The following is a 20754-nucleotide window of genomic DNA, read 5'->3' on the forward strand; positions in this document are numbered from 1 at the left end:
TCTTGGTAGTTTCCAGCTAGCTGAAATATTATGACTTACATGAGAGAGAATTACCTAACCAGCATGCTAGGTCATTATTAAGAACAGTTTGTTCCTGAGAATACAAATTTGTATTTTGAAAGGCAATCTACTGCCACTGAGTTATATGACTTGCTTGAAGAAGAAGCAAACAAATATTTACTGTATAGCTATAATAGCAAATAAGAAAGAGGCACAGTAGTGTAATACTTATAAGTTTAGCACAGGAATCTACAGTCAAACTGCCTGGGCTGGAAACCAGGGCTGCCATTGAGCTCTCTGACTTCTGGACTGGTGCTTATACATTACATAAAGATACTAATAGTCCATATCATGTAGAATTATGTACAATATATAGTAGCACTAGTTACTGTACAAGTTTTTATGGTTTAACCAGAAGAAGTATATTTCTAACACAGAAATTTAAAAAAAGATATTTCTTATAGGCAAGTATTGTTTTTTCAGTGAGTTGGGGCCTCTCCATGATGTAGTTCTGAGGCAGGCCACCCCCAATGCCCATGGCTTAGTGGAAACTCACTGTCTAGCAGTGGTCTCAGGAATGTGGATGAGAGACAATAAGTAACCCAAACACTGTATTTCGTCTAGAAGGAGGAAAGGTGGCTGATCTCTCTAAGGGAGAAGAGCCCCTACCAAACCTTCCAGGCTCCTTTTATTGAGGAGGGTATCTGGGGGAATACAGAGTCAGCATATACAAATCATCAATCCATCTCAAGTGCTTAAATTACTGTTAATAATCACTGGTTACTAATAACAATGCAAGGAACACAATGAACATTCTGGGTCACAGTCCACTAGGCATCCTGGCACTATGTGGACATTAACTGAATACACCTTCTGGGTACTTGATATTACTCAAAATCTATAGCTAACTTAAAATATAAGAAAAACAGAGCAAGATTTGAAGCAGAATATGCATTCTTTAAATCCAATTCCCATGGGGACCCCCTGAATGAGTTTTTGGGTCATATCGATCTCCAGCCTTCCTGGTCTTCTGGTTAAGACTTACAGGGCTCCCAGGGGGGCCTAGCTTGTAACTGGGCTATAATTCTTGTAACCATGCAGGGCAGTCCCCTACATAGTTCTACTGCCTTTAACATAAGGCACCAAGGTTATGAAGTTTCCATTTTGGTTTCTTCTTTGTGTCAGTTTCTATATATTAGATAGGTCTGCTATGACTCCCAGTTTTCATGGGGTGGCTTACGTAGTAGGTGTCCTATGAGGTCCAGTGGTAAGGTCTCCTTGATTACCTGAGCTGGGTGCTCCATAAAGGTACCTTGTGTGGGTGTGAGGACAATAGAGGCTGTCAAGCTCCCTCACTTTGGATGCCTGGGCATGGGCCACTTAGAGATATAATTAGATTTGCATGTGCAGTGCACTTGCAGTTATATAAATAATGATGTCATATTTTGGCAAGCAACTGGCTTCGTCTATGCATAGTATATAAGGAGTGGAATCCCCATGGAACCTCACACACTTGGCAGGGAGCAAGCACAAATACTGTAGTACCTGCAATAAAGGAATGTCAGAAATTCCTTCGCTATCCTGTCTATTGTTCTGGTTGCCCAAATCAAGACTGAACTTGCGCTGTCTAGAACAGTTCCACAACAGTGGGTTATATGGACCTTCCTGTTATAATTGAGTCTTGACTGCTATTGCCCAGTTTGTTTGTAGGAGTGACCCTCAGGCTGGCTGACTGTGAAGCTGAACCCCAACCACAGCATGGGAACTGCTATGAAAGTGCTGACTACACGAAGTGAAATTCACCGGAGCAGGGTCTTGTGCCTGCCAAACATCGAGATCAAGGAACAAATCAAAAGGTACTTTGAGAGAAATGAAAGTAAAAACACAACCACCAAAGACTTCTGGCCTAGACAGACATGCTGGGTCTCCCTCCACAACTAAGAAGTAATACAACTACCTCAAAACAAGAGACAACCAAAGTTCCAGAAAATCAAGCTGCATGGAAGCCCAACAAATAAAGGTATAAAGAAGAAATACTCATCCAGACAGGTATGACAGCTCTACCTAAGACACAGAGGCAAACAAACAAGGGATCCTGTCAAGATGAGGAGACAGAGAAGTATGGCCCAAAAGAGGGAATGGATCAAGGTTCCAGTGGGAGAACTAAGTGATGAGCAGATAGCCAACCTAACAGATGTAGAGTTCAAAACACTGGTGATAAAGATACAGGCTTCACAGATATGCTTAAGTATGGCAAACACATAAGGGAAGAAGTGAAGGCTATGCTAAGTGAAATGAAAGAAAATCCACACAAAACCAATGGTGAGGGGGAGGAAACTGGTTCAAATCAATGATTTGGAATGTAAGGAAGAAAAAAACAGTCAACCAGTACAGAAAAAGGAAACAAGAATTGAAAACATTGAGGAGAGGCTTAGGAACCTCTGGGACAACTTTAAATGTACCAACATTAGAATCATATGGGTGCCAGAAGAAGAAGAGGAAGAGCAAGAAATCAAAGGCTTGTATGAAAATATAATGAAGGAAAACTTCCCTAATTTGGCAAAGGAAATAGACATAGAAGTCCAGGAAGCACAGAGAGTCCCAAACAAGCTCAATCCAAAGGAACCACACCAAGACACATCATAATTAAAATGTCAAAGGTTCAAGATAAAGAGAGAATCTTAAAAGCAGCAGAGACGAGAGTTATCTGCAAAAGGGTTCCCATAAGACTGTCAGCTGATTTCTCAAAAGAAACTTTGCAGGCAAAAAAGGACTGGCAAAAAGTATTCAATTTCATGAAAAGCAAGAACCTACAACCAAGATTACTCTATCCAGCAAAGCTATCACTTAGACTGGAAGGGCAGATGAAGTGCTTCCCAGACAAGGTAAGGCTGAAGGAGTTTATCATCACTAAGTCATTATTACATGAAATGTTAAAGGGACTTATTTAAGAAAAAGAAGATAAAAACTATGAACACTAAAATGACAACAAACTCACAACTATCAATGATTGAATCTAAAAAATAAAAACAAAATCCAACTAAGCAAGCCAGAATAGGAACAGAATCATAGGTATGGGGATCACTTGAAGGGTTATCAGCTGGGTGGGGGAACAGGGGGAAATGGGGAAATGGTGCACAGATTAAGAAGCATCATTTGTTGGTACAAAATAGACAGGAGGAAGTTAAGAATAATATAGGAAAGGATGAAGCCAAAGAACTTATATGCACAACCCATGGACATGAACTGAGGATGATGAGATTGCTAGAGGGAAGGGGGTAACTGGGCAGAAGGGAGCAAAGGGAAAATAAATTGGGACAACTATAACATCATAATCAATAAAATATACTCAAAAAACAAAAAGTAAAAAAAGAATAAAAAATAAAATAAAACCACAATAAGATAGCATGTCACACCTGTTAGAATGTCTATCATTAGTGAATCAACAAGCAACACATGCTGGTGAGGGCATGAAGAAAAGGGAATCCTAGTGTAATGTTGGTGAGAATGCAGACTGGTACAACCACTGTGGAAAACAGTATGGAATTTCCTCAGAAAACTAAAAATGAAACTGCCTTTTAACCTATGGATTCTATTGGAAATATACCCTAAGAATCCTAAAACACCCATTCAAAGAACTTATACAATCCTATATTCATAGCAGTGCTATTTACAATAGCCAACTGCTAAAAACAGCTTAAGTGCCCATCAGTACAAAAAACAAAACAAAACCATGGGTCATTTACACGATGTAATACTATGGAACAGAAAGAAAGAAGGAATTCCTACCTTTTGTGACAACATGGTTGGAACTGGAGACTATTATGCTAAGTGAAATATGCCAGTTGGTGAAGGACAGATACCATATGATCTTACTTATGAGAGAAATCTAATGAACAAAATAAACTAAGGAGCAAAAAAGAACCAGAGACATGGAACATGCAATGGACTAATAGCTGCCAGAGGGAATCAGGGAGGGGGATAACGGTGGAAAGAAGAGGAAGGGATCAATAAAAGAATGTGTATAAATGACCCATGGGCATGGACAACAGTGTCGGCATTGACTGTGGGAGTGGGTGGTGGGTTGGGTGGAGGAGGCAAGGGGGGAGGGAATTGGTACAACTCTAACAGAATAACAATAGTAAATAAATTAACAAACTAGGAAAATATAAACAAACAAAACCAAAAGTCAGTTAGAATAAGAAAATAATAGAGATGAGAGAGGAAAAGAGGAAAATAATTATGAAATGATCAATGGAAATAACATTTTTTTGAAAAGATTAAAAAGATTGATAAAATTTTAACTAAACTCATCAGAAAAAAAGAAAGCATCCAAGTAAAAAACTTAGAAATAAAAGAGGAGTTGGAACTGATACCACAGAAATACAAATGTATATAAGAAAATACTGTAAAAATTATATGCCCTCAAACTGAACAATCTGGAAGATATGGATAAATTTCTAGAAACATAAAATATTCTACAACTGAATAAAAGAAGAAAGAGAAAACTTGAACAGTCTAATTTTAACCAATGAAGTCAAACCAGTAATCAAAAAACTCAATAAATAAAAACTTAGACTGGATGGATTCATAGGTAAATTTTACCAAACATTCAAAGAATAATTAATACCTATACTTCTCAAGCTATTTCAAAAACTTCAAGAGTAGGATAGACTCCCAAGCTTATTTTATGAGGCTAGTATTATCCTGATTTCAAAACCAGAAAAAGCATTACAAAAAAAATTTACAGGCCAACATCCCTGATAATATAGGTTAAAAAATCCTCAACACAATATTAGCAAACTAAATTCAGCAATACATTAAAAAAATCATACACCATGATCAAGTGGGATCTATCCCAGAGGTGCAAAATTGGTTCAACATCTGTAAATCAAGTAACATCATAGACAACATAAGCAAAATGAAGAGCAAAATCATACAATTATATCAATATATGCAGAAAAAGTATTTGACAAAATTTAACATCTATGTATGATAAAAACTGAGCAAAATGGGGATAGAAGAAACATTCCTCAACATAATAAAGACCATATATGACAAACCCAAGGTAACATCATACTCAGCTATGAAAAGCTGAAAGCATTTTCTTTAAGATCAGGATAGGGCAAGGCAAGAATGTCCACTCTCACCACTTTTAATCAACATAGTGTTTGAAGTCCTAGCCTCTATTAATCAGAAAAGGAAAAAGAAAAGAAGAAGAAGGCATTCAACTGGAAAGGAAGAAGCAAAACTGTCATTATTTGCAGATGACATGATACTCTCTATAGAGAACCTTAAAGATTCCACTAAAGAATCTATTAGAACTGATAAATAAACTTGGTAAAGTATCAGGATACAATATAAATATTCAGAAATAGAGTGCAAGTTTATATATTTTAATAATGAACTATGAAAAAGAGAAATTAAGCCCTGGCTAGTATGGCTCTTGGTTGGCACATCATCCAATAAGTTGAAAGGTTGTGGTTTCTATTCCTGGTCAGGGCACATACCTAGGTTGAGGTTTCAATACCAGTCGGCACACTTATAGGAGACAACTAATGGATGTTTCTCTCTCATGTTGATGTTTATCTCTCTGTCTCCTCTTTCTCCCTTCCATTCTCTCTAAAATCAATAAAATATTTTTTTTAAGAAAGAGAAATTAAGAAAACAATCCCTTATACAATTGTGTCAAAATATACCATGTTTATGTATTGAAAAAATTAAGATTAAAATGTCTATACTACTTAAAGCAATCTGTAAATTAAATGTAATTCCTATCAAAATAACAATGATATTTTTACATAACCCCCCTCCCCAAAATAATAATAATCCAAAAATTTGCATGGAATCCCCAAAACCCTGACTAATTACAGCAATTTTGAGAAAGAAAAACAACAAACTATACTACAAACGTATAGTACTCAAGACATCATGGTACTAGCATGAAAAAAGCACATGGGTGCAGCAGTAGGGCTCTCACCTTCAGTCACCTGAAACCACACACAGGGAAGTTTGAGGGCAGCAGAAAGAGTGGCGTGGTTTGTGACTGTCAGACAAACAGGTCCACTGGATGTCAGTAAGACTGGAAACATAACAGAATTGGGTTTCTTTCTCTGGACAAGAGATGGAGGTGAGTGTTAGGTGCTTGACACAATCGAGTTTTCTAAAGTTTTTTTCAAAGGTAAGAGGGAGTCAGCTGGCAAACTCTTGATACATTGAGACAGGGAGGTTGGGTGCCTCTTTCTTTTTGGTAGCCGGCAGTGTTTTTGCAGTGTGGTAGTTTTATAGTTTTATAATTTTATAGTTTTATGTAGCCTCACTTGCTCATTTTGACTTTGGTTGCTTTTTTGTGGCATCAAAGTGCAGAGAGTGTGGGGGTAATTAAGCCACAACCACAGCATTCGGTTTAGAAAACACCTTTTTTAAAAAACCATACAAGTTATTTAGTAAACCACCCAGGATAAAAGTAAGGGTCTTTTTCTCAATAAAAACTTGCACGACTCTCTGAAAAACCACATCAACATCCAGTGACTCTCCAGGGATCCCATGATCCATTCTGGGAGATAAATGCTCATCTTACTCAGGACAAAGAAAGTCATGACCTCCAGCAGCAACTCCATGGCAATGCATTTTGTAAGAATCATGACTGAATTCTGAGAGAATATACTGGTAGTGACAGTCTGGGCTCCTCTTAGGACAGTAAGAGGTCTGCAGGTCTAGATGTACTGCCGAAAGATGAAGTCTGAAGACTTTGGGGATGTGAATGGTATGTGAATGCTTTAGAGATTTGTGTTCCTTTTTCTGGTTCATCAGTTGTCTTTGCTGCCAGTGGCCAAAAAATGGTAATGTGAAAGCTAAAAAAAATAAAAACAAACAAACAAACAAAAAACAACAACAACACATAGATCAATGAAACAGAATAGAGAACCCAGAAATAAACCCACACCTATATAGTCAATTAATATAAAACAAAGGAGGCAAGAACATACAATGGGATAAAGACAGTGCATTCAATAAATGGTGTTGAGAAAACTGAACAGGTATGTGCAAAAAAATGAAACTAGACCACCTTTTTACACCCTATACAAGAATAAACTCAAAATGGATTAAATACTTAAATGTAATACTCAAAACCATAAAACATTAGAATACATAGGTAGTAGCTCTCTGACACTTCTCTTAGCAATATTTATTTTCCTGATATATCTCCTTGGAGTTAATACCCAACATTTAAAAAGATCTTATATAACACAGCACCCAAAAAACTAACAGTCCAATTAAAAAATGAGCAGAAGGTCTGAATAGACATTTCTCCAAAGAGGACTTATAGATGGCCAATAGACTATGAAGATGTTCAGAGTCATTAATCATCAGAGAAATGCAAAGTCACAATGTTATCACCTCACCCTGTTCAGAATGGCTATCAATAAATCAACAAACAAGTGTTAGTGAGGATTTCGAGAAAAGGGAATCCTCATGAACTGTTGGTGAAAATACAGAGGTGCAGCCAGTATGGAAAACAGTATGGAGATTCCTCAATACCTCATGATTCAGAAATTCCAGTTTTGGGTATATATCCAGAGTAACCCAAAACACTAATCTGAAAAGATATATGCAATTCTATGTTCATTGCAGTTGCAGTGTTATTTACAATAACCAAGACATGAAAGCAAGCAAAGTGCCTATCAACAGATGATTGAATAAAGAAGTTGTACATATATACAGTGGGATATTACTTGGCTATAAAAAGGATTAAAACTTACCATTTGCAACATTTGTGACGTGAATAGACTTAGAGAATATTATGCTACATTAAATATGTCAGACAGAGAAAGACAAATATTATATGATTTCACTTATATATGAAATCTAAAGAACTAAATAAACAAAACAGAAACAGACTTAAAGCTATAGAAAACAAACTGTAATTTGCCAAGTGAGAGGAGAGATGAGATGCTGGGTGAAAAAATTAAACAGATTAAGAAGTACAGATCGGTAGTTACAAAATAGTCATGGGGGTAAGAGTACAGCACAGGGAATATAGTCAATAATGTTGCAATAATTATGTAGGGTATCGGGGGGATTACTTTGCAAGTATGTGTTTGTTCAATTACTATGCTGTACACCTTAAACTAATACAAAATAATATTGAATATAACTATAATTGAAAAGTAACACTAAAAAATTAAAACCAATCAATCAATCAATAAAATTGGTAAGAAAGAGAGGGTCACAGCCAGTGTTGTCTCAAATTCCCCTATTTCAATCTTTTTTGCCCCCATTTTTAAAAACCAAATTTCCTGAAATTACTCTGATTTCTGTTGTCAAAAGAGTTTTTCAAAGCTGTCCCTGTTTCTGGACTATTGCTACAGAGAACAGCAGCTTTCCTAGTCTTTGTTGTTTATTTTAGGCAACCTATAAATCATTCTCTTCTTTTCCTCCTTGGTTTGGAACCAACTGAGAAATACTCATGGTTATAAGAGATAAAAATGTTAGCTTCATTTCAGAGGAGAGTTGGATTGGAAGATATGTTACAAAGGGTGATGTCGTGTGAATGTTAAGGATGTGAAAGTTTATCCTGGTCAGTAGCTCAGGTAGACAAGGGCAGGACTGAGTCCTATAAGCTTACCATGTGGAAGAGAAGAGAAGAGAAGAGAAGAGAAGGTGGCTTCCAGAGGCCTGATGGACTTCACAAGAGCTAAGCTTTAGTCCTTTATTTACTCACCAATTACATGTCTTCCTTTTGGGAGAAAATAAAAGAGTTTTTTTGTGTGTATTTTTATGTCTGGGAAATTCCCTCTCTTCCATGGAAATGCAAGGAGTAAGAAAACGTTTCTCCCTAAGAAACTATTTCTTCCTAAGAATGTTCAATTCCATTCCCATTTATAAGGTAGAGAATGTCCCACTTGGAGAACCAGAACTCAAATGCCTGCTATTAAGGCAATAGTCAGGTTAGGATAATAGCTATAATAAACAATTCCCAAATCTCCATTGTATGTCACAACAGAAATACAGTTCTTGTTCAAATCATAGTCAAATGGGATTGTGGGTAGGCAGGTGAGATGGTCGGTCAAGGAAGGGGTGGGGAATGAGAAAGCTTGGCTTCATACACTTACTCAGGCACTTGGTCTCCTTTCATTTTATGCAGGAATTTTAAACTTTTTTTTTGGTGTCATGGTACATTCATTATCTCTCAGAATCTCAGCATCCTCCACTAAATTCTTTGCAGATGGTGAACAGATTAAGAAAGTGCAGGTAGAGGGTTGTGCCAGAGATTTCAGGAGCCAGATTGAAAGCAGCATGTTGTTTCTGCCCACATCCTATTGGCCAGCAGTCAGTTATGTGGTCTCAACTGACCATAGGGAACCTCAGAAACAAGTCTTCCCAAGAGTACATGAGGAACATTAATTGAAAGTGAGAGACAAGAAAGCATTGTCTCAGCACGGCATCACATTCATGTAAATACTACCCAGTCAACCAAAGCAGTTTTACAGTAGTTCAAGTCTTTCCTTTGAGAAGTCCAAAGAATAGATCCATTATAATGCTGCTGAATTAGAAAAATAGTTTCTATTGTGTACTGTTCACTTAGAATATTGTACACATCCTAAGTGTACAACTTGATGAGTTTTTACAAATGGAACACACCTGTATAACCAGCACCTGGATTAAGATACATCACCAACCCCCCCAAAGCCCCTTTGAATCCTTGCCAGCCACCAACTCCTCCAAATGAGCCACTATCCCAACTTGTAGCCATGTAGTTACTTTTGCTTGATTTTGAATGTTCTATAAATGGAACCACATTGTGAAAAAATAAAGTCTCATAAACAGTCTTGTACACGTCCTTTTGTGGACACATGTATTTAATTGTTTTGAATAAGTAAGAGTAAAATTTCTGGGCAATAAGGTAGGTGTATGATTAGTTTTATGAAAAACTGCATATAAACAATCCTTTGAAATGTGAAAAAAGAGGTCATAAGAAAATAATTTTAATGAGGCTAGTGATTTTTTTCACTGGCAAAGAATGAAATGGATTGGTCCATATTGGAATCGTTTCATTTTTATTTTATTAAAGTCTTATTTTGTTTTTGCTTTTAATATATATATTTTTAGGGAGAGCGGAACAGAAGAAGAAAGGAAGAAAAACATCTATGTGCCAGAGATACCTCAATCAGTCACCTCTCACACACTCCCAACTGGGAACCTGGCCTGCAACCCAGGCATGTGCCCTGACTGGGAATTGAACTGGCAACCTTTTGGTTTGCAGGCCAGCACTCAATCCATTGAGCCACATCAGCCATGGCATAATAATTTTAATATGGAGAATGCACACTTAAATATTAAGAACCACATTTCTTCTAGAATATTAGCATGGTTTTAATTTTAAACATATTAATGTCAAGTAGAAAAATATACATGCTTCATTATATTAAACTGGGAGATTTGAAAGACCATAGAGAAATTCTAAAGGTCCAACCAACTAAAAGTCCGCAGCTGCAATGTTTAATTAAGCTCTGGAAAGTCAACTACATGTTTATCTTGGCCACATGATCGTCTCCATTTTAAATATCAGTTTAGGTATTATGCTATAAATTCAGAGAAGGTGGTTACTCTTTTCCTGACCAGACATAGATCCAGCTGGAAAAAATAATTGTGAAACGTCAGATCATCATAGACTCTCTTTTTACCTGTCTCCTTCTCTTCCCTTTATGTTTTCTTCTCTCCAATTTTTTAAAAAATTTTTTTAGTTCTTTGGACTCTTGATTTTATCTCCAACCCCAAGTCACCTTAGGAATCCAGGAAATATTACATAACATTGACTTATTGTATTTATTTCTATGCTCATTCTTAGTAAAATGAGCTTTAGAATTATAATACCATTCTTACAGGTTATCATTACTTTGCTAGTGACCCCTAATGTCACTAGTAAAGCCTTTTTGGAGGCTTATGACTAAAATTCAAATGATTTGTATAGAATAAGCTCGTATAGTGCCCCTGCCTGTGTGGCTTAGTTGGTTAGAGCACCATCTCTTAACTAAAAGGTTGGGGGTACAATTCCCAGTTGGGGCACATGCCTAGATTGCATGTGCAGTCCCTGATCTGGATGTGTACAATCCCCAGTCTGGGCATGTAAAGGAGGCAAGAAATTGATGCTTCTCTTGCTCATTGATGTTTGTCTCTCTCCCTTCCTCTCTCTCTAAAAAGCAATGAAAAAAAATATTCTCAAATGACGATAAAAATTTTTTTTAATAAAAAAGAAGCTCATATAGTTGTGATCAAGGCATGCCTTTTGGTATTCTGTTTTTAGTGAGCAAAATGAATGTTTATTGAATAAATTAATGAGAAAATGAATGCATTATGTGAAGTAGAAAAGACATGGTGCTATGGCAGCAGCAGACTTCTCTTCTGAATCATTTACTACTTGAACAAACTTAAGTTAGTTTGTTCTTCTCATCTATAATGTGAGAGTAATAAGTACCTTTCAGGATGATTATAAAAAGATGAGATGATTTATATTCAAATGATTTATAAAGAATTGACCTCTATACAAAAAAATGTTATTATTGACCTGATAAATAATGATTCAAAAACTTTTCTGAATAACAAAATTAAGACTCCCTATTGTCTTCATTTTATAGTGAATTAAGGAGTGTGACTAGGGCCAATTATTGCCTTTTGGAAGGAAACTATGTTTACACTAAAGCCTGTGTGACCTAAGGGAAGAATTATATCCCAAAACTCTAATATCAAAGTATCAAGCTATGTCTGGCAATGTCTGGCTAGATCTGTTTCAGGTAATTTAGTAAATGTTAAAATCCAGACAGATTGTCTGAGCTAGAATTCAAAGGGTTTTTGTGAAGTCTAAGGTTTTCTTTCTTAGACACAAAACATTTTCTTAACATCATCATCCATGAGAAAACAATCTTTTTTCTGAGAAAAAAAATCTTACTTTGGAGAAATCTTCTGTAGGTTCTTAAAGGCCTAGGTCCACTAAATAATCTAAATGATTATCTGCTGAGGAAATTTTTTTCAAACTGTTTTCCTTTAAATGTGCTTTCATGTGTTATAGAGACCTTAGACAAAGATTGGTTTTTCCCAGAAAAAATATATAGTGAAATAAATCACTATAATAAAGACACTGTTTTGGCATTGCCAACACATACAGCAATTCTAGACTTTTGGTGCTAAGTTCAACTTCATTTTAAACTCCATGAAGTCTTAAGCACACTTTACATATAGAAACAGTTGCATACTGAACTTATTAGGGGAAAGAAACAAACTTAATGTTCTGTAAAGTACAAAGTTTATAAGTATATGGACATGAGAATATAGTTTTGTGACTAGTCCATGGGTAATCATTAGCAGTTAACTCAAATCCTAAGATAATTACATGTGTATTTACACTTCCAAAAAGGAGTTTCTTAGTTTCCATAGCACTCCATGGTCCTGGCTCTCCTACCTGTGCAGGCTTTTGTGGATTCAACTGAGTTTGTAAGACGAGAATATTTCACAGAGATTCAGAGAAAGGACAGCTCATAAGATTCTTCTGCTGATTTTATTCTATTATGCCCATTCTTTTAGCCTGCTCTATTTTCCACTGGAACACAGTGCAGAGCTCTGCATCTATGGCTACTGAACCACTTTCTTTGACCTTGTTAGTCTCTTAAGCTATTATACAAGTTCCTTTCACCTTAAAAATTCTGAGTACAGTCTTAACTCACTGACTTTTTCAAATACTATGTCTCTAATTTCACACAGACTGGTTTCCACCCCACAACTCCAGTTCTGCACTGCATTTCACAGGCAGAAAGAAATTGAGAGATCGCCTGTTAACTCCTGTTTCACAAAAGAGGAAAATTAAAGCCTGAGTGGGGTTATTTCTTCTACACACAGCTGATATCTGTGAATAGTACCTGGGTGTACACATACTTCTTCTGGACAGTCCGCCATCTTCTTAGCTTCTTTATGTGCTATTGTTTATCCCTTCCTGGGTTTTCTCTGCTCTCTATGCTGCTGGAGCTTCCACCTCTCAAGTTCCAATATTGCTCTCCCTGACTGCACCCTCTCTGTGACCTTTCTTTCAAGGCTTGTCCTCTCTGTCAGGGTACCTGCTCATCTCTCTCAGCTCATTTTGGAGGGATCCCAAAACTCCACTTGGAGCTTTGACTTAGTCTTTACATTTTAATTTCAAATTCCACTATCTCCAACTCTGTCTCCTCTTCTTCCCAGATACCCTAACTAAAAAACTCCTTATTTCTGTCACAATTACTATAATTATCCCAGTCACTAAGGGTTGAGCTCTTTGTGGAAGTTTTGACACCTGCTTCTCCACAGCCAGTCACCAAGACCTTTGAACCTACCACTTATTGTGTGACTTAAACTCTTCTTTTCTTTTCCACCTTGTGTAGTTCAAGTTCTCATTTCCTGTTTTTCTTGTCAACTTAGGTTTCTCCTGTTCCTCCCACCACCCTCAATCCTGGAAAAAGAATTCTACAACCATTGCCATATTAGCTTTCTTCACTAAATCAGGGTAATAACAACAAGTTAACCTTCATGAGAGGTTCTTTAATGTGAGATACACATGTCTTCAATTAATCCTAACAAAAACCCTATGAGGTTGATAGTATTATTTTGATTCCCATGTTACAGGTAGAAAAATGAGTCTCATAGACTGCACCACTGAATCCCCCAGATCTACCATAAAAAAATCTCATACCACAAAGGTGGGAAGGCAAAGCAGACAAATCCAAATAACAAAAACAAACAAGAAGAATCCAACATGGTAAGATGCAGAAACAACCTCTCAATGAAAAGAAAAGAGGAATCCCCAGAAAGAGAGGTAGATGGAATAGACATAGCCCAAATGTCAGACATGGAATTCAAAACAATGGTGGTGAAGAAGCTCAATATGCTCGAAAACCTCAAAAACAACTATGACAACCTCCAAGGAAGTTACCAACAGCTCCAAGAAAATTACAGGGAACTTGCAGAGAACTACACCAGCATAAAAAAAGACATAGAAACTATCAACAAGAACCAGGAAGAAATGAAGAATGCAATCTCTGAACTGAAAAACACAGTACAATCAGTCAAAAGCAGACTAAACAAAGCAGAGGATCGGATTAGTGAGTTAGAGGATAATGTAGGTAATAAATCTCAAATGATACAGCAAAATGAAAAAAGATTGAAAAAATATGAACAAGATGTAAGGGAATTACAGGATAGCATTAGAAAAAATAATTTAAGGATCATCGGAATACGAGAGGGGGAAGAAAAGGAGCATAGAATTGAAAATCTGATAGGAGAAATAGTGACAGAAAATTTTCCGAACCTGATGAGAGAAAAAGCTATGCAAGTCCAAGAAGCACTGAGAGTTCCAATGAAGAGGAACCCCCCAAAACCCACTCCAAGGCACATCATAGTTAAAATGGCAACATTCCAAGACAAAGAGAGAATCCTAAAAGCAGCAAGAGAAAAACAGCAAATAACTTACAAGGGAGCTCCAATATGGCCATCGACCGATTTCTCAACAGAAACATTACAAGCCAGAAGGGAATGGTCAAAAATATTTCAAGCAATGAAAAACAAAGGCCTACAACCAAGAATACTCTACCCAGCAAGGCTCTCATTCAAAATAGAAGGTGAAATAAGGAGTTTTTCAGACAAAGGAAGACTAAAAGAATACATCTCCACCAAACCAGCATTGCAAGAGATGCTAAAGGGAATATTCTAAGAAAAAAGGAGGAGAAAAAAACAAAAAAAGAGTAGAGGAACAGAGATACAAAAGGGAAATGAATAAATACATGTCAATAATAACCTTAAATGTAAATGGATTAAATGCTCCAATTAAAAGACATAGGATAACGGAATGGATAAGAAAAGAGGACCCACATATTTGCTGTCTACAAGAAACACACCTGAAAACAAAAGATTTACACAGACTGAAAGTAAAGGGATATAAAAAAATATTCCAAGCAAATGGACCTGAAAAAAAAGCTGTGGTAGCAGTCCTCATATCAGACAAAACGGATTTCAAAGCAAGGGCAATAAAAAGAGACAAAGAAGGACATTTCATAATACTTAAAGGAACAATTCATCAAGAAGATATAACACTGATAAACATATATGCACCCAACATAGGAGCACCAAAATACATAAAGCAAATACTAGAAGACCACAAGAAGGATATTAACAACAACACACTCATAGTAGGGGACTTCAACACTCCATTATCAACAATAGACAGATCATCCAAGCAAAGAAACACCAAGGATATACAGGCATTGAACAACACACTAAACCACATGGATTTAACTGATATATAAGAACTTTTCACCCCAAAGAAGCAAAATATACATTCTTTTCAAAGGCACATGGGACATTTTCAAAGATAGACCATATGATAGGACACAAAACAAGCCTCAACAAATTCAAGAAAATTGAAATCATATCAAGCATCTTTTCAGACCACAATGCCTTGAAACTAAAAATCAACCTCAGGGAAAAAAATCAAAGACACCCAAAATCATGGAGAATGAATAACATGCTATTAAATAACGAATGGGTTAACAATGACATCAAATAGGAAATCAAGAAATTTCTAGAAACTAATGACAATGAACACACAACAGCCCAAAACCTATGGGACACAGCAAAAGCAGTCCTAAGAGGGAAGTTCATAGCAATACAGGCATATCTGAAAAGGACAGAAGAAGCTCAAATAAAAAATCTAACCATAAACCTACAAGAACTAGAACAGCAACAACAAACAAAGCCTAGGGCAAAAAGAAGAAAAGAAATCATCAAGATCAAAGCAGAATTAAACGACATAGAAACGAAACGAACAATCCAAAACATCAACAAAAGTAGGAGCTCGTTCTTTGAAAAAATAAACAAAATTGACAAACCTCTAGCCAGGCTCATTAAGAAAAAAAGTGAGAAGATCCAAATAAATAAAATCAGAAATGAAAGAGGAGAAATCACGACTGATACCTCAGAAATACAAACAATTATAAGAAATTACTACAAACAACTCTATGGCAAGAAATTTGACAAACTAGTAGAAATGGACAGATTTCTAGAAACATATAACCTTCCAAAACTGAATCAAGAAGAAGTAGAAAGTCTCAACAGACCAATAACAAAGAAGGAAATTGAAACAGTAATCCAAAATCTCCCTGCACACAAAAGCCCTGGACCGGATGGCTTCACAGGCGAATTTTACAAAACATTCAGGGAAGAACTAACTTCTATCCTCCTCAAACTGTTCCAAAAAATCCAAGAAGAGGGAGAAATTCCAAACTCTTTCTATGAAGCCAGTATTACCCTAATCCCAAAACTAGGTCAGGACACAGGAAAGAAAGAAAACTACAGGCCAATATCACTGATGAACATAGATGCTAAAATCCTCAATAAAATTTGGCAAATAGGATCCAACAATACATCAAAAAGATCATACACCATGATCAAGTGGGATTCATCCCAGGGATGCAAGGATGGTTTAATATTCGCAAATCAATAAATATAATACATCACCTAAACAAAATGAAAGACAAAAATCACATGATCATATCAATAGATGCAGAAAAAGCATTTGATAAAGTACAACACCCATTTATGTTGAAAACACTCAGCAAAATGGGAATAGAGGGAGCATACCTTAACGTAATTAAGGCTATATATGAGAAGCCTGAAGCCAACATCATACTAAATGGACAAAAACTGAAAGCATTCCCCCTGAACTCAGGAACTAGACAAGGTTGTCTACTCTCTCCACTCCTTTTCAACATAGTGTTGGAAGTCCTATCCACAGCAATCAGACAAGAAAAAGAAATAAAAGGCATCCAAATTGGGAAAGAAGAAGTAAAACTTTCATTATATGCAGATGACATGATAGTATACCTAGAAAATCCTATAAACTCCACTAAAAGACTACTCGATATAATAAGTGAATTTGGCAAAATAGCAGGGTATAAAATAAATATACAGAAATCTAAGGCATTTCTGTACACCAACAATAAAATATCAGAGACAGAGACAAAAAAGAAAATACCATTTACTATAGCAACAAGAATAATAAAGTACCTAGGAATAAACTTAACCAAAGAGATAAAAGACCTGTACACTGAAAATTATGCAACATTGAAGAAAGAAATTAAGGAAGATACAAATAAATGGAGGCAAATACCATGTTCTTGGATGGGAAGAATCAACATCATCAAAATGGCCATACTACCCAAAGCAATTTACAAATTCAATGCAATCCCTATTAAAATACCAATGACATATTTCACTGACCTAGAACAAATACTCCATAAATTCATATGGAACCAAAAAAGACCCCGAATAGCAAAAGCAATCTTGAAACAGAAGAACACAGCAGGAGGAATCACGATACCAGACATCAAACAATACTACAAAGCCACTGTGATCAAAACAGTCTGGTACTGGCATAAGAACAGACATATAGATCAGTGGAACAGAATTGAAATCCCAGAAATAAATCCAGGCCTCTATGGTCAACTAATCTTTGATAAAGGAGGAAGGAACATAAAATGGAGTGAGAAGAGCCTCTTTAACAAATGGTGCTGGGAGAACTGGCTAGGGACTTGCAAAAAAAGTGAAACTAGACCACCAACTTACACCACACATGAGAATAAACTCAAGATGGATTAAAGACTTAAATGTAAGCCATGATACCATAAAAGTCCTAGAGGAAAACATAGGCAGGAAAATTTCAGATATCACACGTAACAATATCTTCACGGATACATCTCCCAAGGCAAGAGATATAGAGGAAAAAATAAATCAATCAGATTACATCAAACTAAAGAGTTTCTGCTCAGCAAAAGAAAACATCAGCAAGATGAAAAGGAAACCAACCATATGGGAAAACATATTTGCCAATGATATCACAGACAGGGGACTGATCTCCAAAATATATAAAGAGCTTATACAACTCAACATCAAGAAAACAAACAACCCAATTAAAAAATGGGCAAAGGACCTGAACAAACACTTCTCCAAAGAGGACATACAGAAGGTCCATAGACACATGAAAAAATGCTCAACATCATTGGCCATCAGGGAGATGCAAGTAAAAACCACAATGAGATAGCACCTTATACCTGTCAGAATGGCCATCATCAACAAATCAACAAGCAACAAATGCTGGCGAGGTTGTGGAGAAACAGGAACCCTACTGCACTGTTGGTGGGAATGCAGACTGGTGCAGCCACTATGGAAAACAGTATGGAATTACCTCAAAAAACTAAAAATGGAACTGCCATTTGAACCAGTGATTCCACTGCTAGGATTATACCCGAAAAATCCTGAAACCCTAATTCAAGAGAACTTATGCACCCCTATGTTCATAGCAGCCCTGTTTACAATAGCTAAGTGCTGGAAACAGCCTAGGTGCCCGTCTGTGGATGAGTGGATCAAGAAACTGTGGTACATCTACACAATGGAATACTATGTAGAGGAAAGAAAGAAGGAACTCCTGCCATTTGCGACAACATGGATGGAATTAGAGAGAATTATGCTTAGTGAAATAAGCCAGGCAAAGAAAGCAAAATACCATATGATATCACCCAATACAGGAAACTAAAGAGCAACACAAATAAACAAACTAAATAGGCAAAAACTAGAATAGTAGTCAGTAAGGGGGAGGGGGGAGGGAGAGAAGGGGGATAAGTAAGGGAAGGGTCAGGTCAAGGAACGTATATGAATGACTCATGGACATGGACAACGGGGAGGGATATAATTGTGGGAGAAGGGATGGGCTGGGAGGGGGGAGCAATGGGGGAAAAATGGGACAACTGTAATTGAATAACAAAAAATAAAATTTAAAAAAATAAAAAGAAAAATGAGTCTCATAGAGGGTAAACAAGCATAAGTGGCAAAGCTGAGATTCAGAATTAGTCACCTGTTTCTGAAACACATGAAGACTCACCTCCCACACCAGTATGGCCTAGACTCTTGGGTCCTGGTGTGTAGACTTCTAGGTGTGTGTACCTTCCAAATTTCAGTTTTGCCCTCGATCTGACTATGCCTTTGCATTTAGTAGAAGGGAGCCCTGACTCAAGTGTGTTCTAGTTCCTGGAAACTATAAGAGTCACAGAGTTCTGAGCCCCATCCCCTTGTCTGGAACTCTGTTGACCTCCCTAATTTTCGTTACTTCCATACCCTCTTACCTTGACACACACTGAAGAATGGCCTATGTATTGCTCAGTAACTGTTACATCTCAACAGTGGCACCTCTCTGAGGTGTCTGCTTGTATACCTCATCCTGAAGGATATCAAGAGAGCTTCAGAAAAGAGGTATGCTTTAAATAAATATATGGAGGCATAGAGGTAGCATCCATATGGTACCTGCAGAAAATCTTTTAAGAAGGGGGACAAAAAGTGCAAGGTCCTGAGGTGCAAACTCAAGTAAAGTGATGCTTTGAGAATTCTAATGGCTTCTTATTTTTTCCCCAAACTGAGATTATTGGGTGCTTCCTTTTTAATTAAAAAAAAAAGTAACAGCCCTGTCTGGGATGCTCAGTTGGTTGAAGTATTATCCTGTGCATAAAATTATTGTGGGTTCAATTACCAGTCAGGGTACATACCTAGGTTGTGGGTTTGATCCACAGTCAGGGCATGTACAGGAGGCATCCAATCAATGTTTCTTTCTCACATCAATGTTTCTCTCTCTCTCTCTCTCTCTCTGTTTCTCTCACTCTCTTTCCCTTCCTCTCTCTAAAATCAATAAACATATCTTTGGGTGAGGGTTAAAAGATTTTTTTTTAAAACGAGTAACAAACATCATGATGATATGCTCAGTATTGTCTATGTAGATATCTAAAGGAAGTCATGTACATTTTTGTGAATTATACTTAAAATCAGAACAGGTTATTTCTGACACAATTTCTCTCTCCAGAAGATTCTGTTTATTGCAACAAAAAAATTAACAAAAGTCTATTAAATACTTATTTGTTATAAATCTGTGCTTTACCTCAGGTATCTGACAAAATAAAAGATAAACAGATGTAGTGTAAGGGATACATTTTGAAGTGCAGAAGTTATTGTTTGTAGATTGAGTATGGAACTGATCAATTTCAATTATATAATTGAAATTAATCTTGTGGTGCCATGTGATACACCTGTTAAGCTTCAGATGACATATGTGGCCCTGAAAGGTGCTCTCAGACAGTGCAATTCTTGATATCACACTTAAGAGGCAGATAGAGAAATAAGAATTCATTCAGAGGAGAGTGAGCAAAATAACTTGCTATACAACTTGCCCCAAAATCCAGATTTTAAGCTTGGATCATCTGATTTCAAATCCAATGTTCTTTGCACAATAAAAGCTCCTTTTTATTTTGAGGTTCTTTTTGAAATATAGCTTTTGCAGATATTTAGAAATCTTATAGAAAAACATGCATTTAATTTCATTAACTTGAAATAATTTGGGGAATAGTATATATTATATTGGATTTACCATGGCTGGTTTGGCTCAGTGGATTGAGCATCAGCCTGCGAGCTAAGTGTCGCTGGTTCGGTCTTCCAGTCAGGGCACATCAGAGAAGGAAAACTCTGACTCCAAAAAACCTCCGCTGCCTTGCGGCATACCTCTTCAGGGGAAAGGCTAAGGGAGTAAACCCCGACAGAAAATCCGGAGCCGGAGTCCCTAAGGCGGTTTGATGCTGTAGTCAACACCGGCAACTCCTGCGGCGCACCTGAAGCCAAGCTGTATTGACTCCGTCTTTC

At 36.8% G+C, this 20754-nt stretch overlaps 1 pseudogene; it reads left to right on the forward strand.

The window, feature by feature from the left end:
* The first annotated feature begins 1758 nt into the window (after positions 1 to 1758).
* LOC150004446 (small ribosomal subunit protein uS5 pseudogene) overlaps positions 1759 to 20754 on the forward strand; it is a 142103-nt pseudogene continuing 123107 nt past the window's right edge.

The sequence above is a fragment of the Furipterus horrens genome, unplaced genomic scaffold (assembly GCF_987537825.1).
Source record: "Furipterus horrens unplaced genomic scaffold, mFurHor1.1.pri manual_scaffold_7, whole genome shotgun sequence".
NCBI classification, from domain to species: Eukaryota; Metazoa; Chordata; class Mammalia; order Chiroptera; family Furipteridae; genus Furipterus; species Furipterus horrens.